Below are 4,080 nucleotides of genomic sequence, written 5' to 3'. Positions count from 1 at the left end.
TTTTTTTTTCTTTTACCTTTTATAAAATTGAGATGTAATTGACATGTGACATTATATTAGTTTCAGGTGTATGATATAATCATTCAATGTATGTTTATATTGTGAAATGGTCACCACGATAAGTCTAGTTAACATTCATTCAGCATTTTTTCATGTTTTAAAATCCACTATACCAATCCAAGACTTGCAATTGGTGTATTTAAACCAGATTCATCAAATGTAATTATATGCTAGATATACTAGAGATCAAGACCACCATTTTATTGTTTGTTTTCTGTTTGTTTCTTTCTTTCTTTGTTCTTTTTCCTAACTTCTTGTGGGTTATCTGTACCATTTTTAGAATTCTATTTTAATTATCTATAGTGCTTTGGGTGTTTACATAACTCTTTGCATAACTTTTTAGTGGTTGCTCTAAACATTATATAATATTCATAATTTATCACAGCCTACTAGTGTTGACATTTTACCATTTTGTTGAATGTTGAAATCTTATCTCTTTTTATGTCCCTTTACTCTTCCTCATTTATAATATAATTGTTTTTTTCTTGCTATATTAATTTTTCTAGCTTTATTGAAGCATAATTGACAAGTATATAATTGTCCAAAACATTGTTTCTACAAACATTGAGAACTATATCAGACAGGGTTAGAAGTTTTGCTTCAACCATCAAACGTAATTTAGAAAACTCAAGAGAAGAAAAGCCTGTTTCATTTGCCCATGTTTTTGCTTACTGTGTTCTTTCCTCTTTCCTGATATTCAAAGATTCAATTCCTTCTTTTATCAATTCATTTCTGTTTAGAGAACTTCCTTTAACCATTTTTTCATAGTAGGCCAGCTGATGACAAATTGCCCTTGATTTTTCTTCATTTAAGAATGTCTTTCAGCACTCCCTCCTGGTCCCCATGGTTTCTGATGAGAAATCTGGTCGTTCAACTTGTTTTTCTACTATAGGTAAAATTTCGTTTCTCTCTTCTTGCTTTTATGAGTTTTTCCTTGTGTTTAGTTTTTAAAAGTGTGACTGTGATGTGTTTTGGTGTGGGTTATATTTGGGTTTATCCTGTTTGGGGTTCACTCAGCTTCTTGCATGAGTTGGTTTATTTCTTGTGCCAAATTTAGAAAGTTTTCAGCCATTATTTCTTCTGGTATCCTTTTAGCCTCATCCTCTCTCTCCTGTCCTTTCCGAACTCTGGTATCTTGAATGTTAGATATTTTTGTTATAATTGTGCAAGACCCAAGGTTCTGTTTTTTTTTTTTCTTCCCATCCACTTTCTCTCTAATGTTCAAAATTGGTCATGTCTATTGCTTTAATTTTGAGTTCACTGGCACTTTCCTCTGGCTCCCTCATTCTGCTGTTGAGTCAATCCATTGAGTTCTTATAGTTTTCAGTTCTCTTTATATCTCTATTTCTTTATTGGGACTTTCAAATTTGTTTCAAGTGTGTTCGTATTTGCTCATTGAAGCATATTTTGATGATGACTGCTTTAAAATTTTGTCAGTTAATTCTAACACCTCTGTTATCCTGGTGATGGCATCTATTAATAATCTTTTTTCAATAAATTTGAGATCTTTCTGGATCTTGGAAAGATGAGTGATTTTTTTTTATTGCTGCTCAGACATCTGGAGTATTATGAGACTCTGGATAGTCTTTAAAACTTCTGTTTTAGCCAGTTTCCTCAGACACCCTGCTGGTGGGACGTGGTCTCAAAACAGCCACTTGAGATGGAAGTCCAGGGTCCCTACTCAGCTTTAGTTGATACCCAGATGCAGGTGGCAGGTGAGAGTTCAGGCTCCTCACTAGGCCCCCACTGGGAGGGGCTGGGGTGCTACCACTGACACTATGGGTTAAGAGTCCTCCGTTACCACCTGCTGGTGATGAACGCCCCAGCCCCATACTAGGTCTTTCTGAAACCACCCTGGTGGGGGCTTTTGGAACTTCCTTACATCCTGGTGAGGGTGGAAATCATGGCTTCCCGCTAGGTCTTGCTTGTGTGGGGCGGGCAAGGCAGGATTTCTTTGTAGTATTTGGTTGCTGTCGAGTGGTTATTGTCAATAAGTTTTCTGTCTTGTTAGGCTGTTTCTTTCTTGATCCTCTGGAGCTGGATTTGGTTAGGGCTTTGTTTTTCTGTTGCCATTGGCATTTCTGGATTGCCCTCCTCTCCAGCACCCAATCCAGGATAAATGAGGACAAAAGAAAATCCAGGGAACTCATATCTATGCTGTTCCTCAGGTCCTGAGGACCCCAGCTAGTCTGCCTACCTCTCTCTATCTGCCTGATTTCTTGAAAAATATATAATGTCCTGAGTTGTAATTTGACATCCTATATTTTTAGTTAGAATAAACCCCACTGAGGATCCTATTGCTAGTTGAGGCAGTGAGGATGACTTGGGAATTTTGGATGAATTTTCAATCACAAGGAGAAGAATAATAAGAAGGTTCTGCTTAACCCCTATTAACTCAGAAAATCTTTTTTTTTGAGGGCATTAAGCTGAACAGCCAATTTTCTTGCACTCTTCTGTTAAAGTTTTACTGTGCTTCTAGAACCTTGACAAACTTCCCTTCCCAAGTATCTGCCATTGACATTGAGTTTGTCCTAATGAGGCCCTCTGCTGTTTGTACAGAGAAGGACAACACTATAAATCTAGAGGCTGTAGCAAGTTTCTCAGCAGTGGAACAGGAGTCCACAATTTACATTCACTTATGAGAGTAGCCAGCCAGTCCCTAAACTTTGGGGAGCTGTAATCCTTTAACTCTGTTTAAAGTACTCTTTCCTTCTCTCCTCACAGAAATGTGTAGTGACATAGTTTGAAAATGAAGGTTTCGTCAAACTGCATTTTGGACATTTAGTTACAACTCCCCTTATCCTCCAAATTGGGGTTCTGGGAGCCACTTGGGGTTTCACTGAGGCAGGCCTTGGTATGGCAGCTGGTATCATTTGCCAGAGAGAGGAAAGGACTCACAGAGGCCAAGCTATAGCATGGAGTCCTGCTAGCCTGGGACCCTCTGGGGCCTTTTCTCTGCCGTACTAAAAAGGAAGCAGAATTGTGTTAGACCTAGGGGGCCAGGTAGATCTCAACCTGTAGAGACAAGCTGGCTTTCCCGGGAACATTACTTTCTGATCCAGCATAGTCCCTAGTGGGGAGCAGAGACTTCAATTTCAGGCTATAAAGAGATGCCCCACCCTCGAGCTCCCTCCCACCTACGCTCCCTGCCAGGGAATGTCAGAGGAGGCCTAGGGAGCTGGAACTCTCATCTCAGCTGAGTGGTAACAAGGTTCCCTCTCCAGGGGTATCAGTGGAGATTGCACGGGGACCCTGGACTTCCACTTCCACTAAGTAATAATGAGGTGACCTTTCTCTTATTGGTTAGGTGTTGTCAGAAGTTCTAGTGGGGAGCTAAGACTTTCATCATCACCCAGCAGTAACGAGGCTACACACCCCGACCCTGTGGTGTCAGGGGAGGCCATCTGGGGAGCAGCAAGGAGGAACTCCGAGCCCTCCCAGCCCAGAGGTATCAGTGGAGGCCTAGTGGAGGCCAGAACTCCCATCCACTCCTAGCAGTAAGGGGGAGGTCCTTTACTTGGTTGTCAATGGGGGCTGGGTGGGGACCTGTACTTTGACCCCCGGCTGGCAGTCATGAGGTGGTAGTCCATCCCTGCTTCTCATGCTGGAGTGGTGTCAGAGGCAACCAGCTAAAACAGAAGGCTTAAATAAGATCCAAAAAGATTTGACCAGTCTACAGCCATGCCACCCTGAACAAGCCTGATCTCGTCTGATTTCAGAAGCTAAGCAGGGTCAGACCTTGTTAGTACTTAGATGGGAGACCACCTAGGAAGACCAGGTGCTGTAGGTGTAAAAAATAAAAAAATAAATTAAAAAAATAAGGGATTGTAAGCTGACAAGGTCCTTGCAATCTGTGAGGTCAACCAAGGATTGCTCGCTTAAAAAAGAAAAAAATATTTGACCAGACATTTCTGCAAAGAGGTTACAAAGAATGGCAAATAAGCACATGAAAATATGTTCAACATCATTGGTCATTAGAGAAATGCAAATAAACCACAACGAGAGATTACTACACGCCTA

General features: G+C 40.9%; 1 pseudogene; it reads left to right on the top strand.

Moving 5' to 3' along the window:
• Positions 1-3,731: 3,731 nt before the first annotated feature.
• Positions 3,732-3,850, top strand: LOC118608383 (annotated as a pseudogene).
• The last annotated feature ends 230 nt before the right edge of the window (positions 3,851-4,080 follow it).

The sequence above is a fragment of the Rousettus aegyptiacus genome, unplaced genomic scaffold, assembly GCF_014176215.1.
Source record: "Rousettus aegyptiacus isolate mRouAeg1 unplaced genomic scaffold, mRouAeg1.p scaffold_m13_p_9, whole genome shotgun sequence".
NCBI lineage: Eukaryota > Metazoa > Chordata > Mammalia > Chiroptera > Pteropodidae > Rousettus > Rousettus aegyptiacus.
The sequence above is the reverse complement of the archived record's forward strand: the minus strand, read 5'-3'. Positions and strand labels throughout refer to the sequence as shown.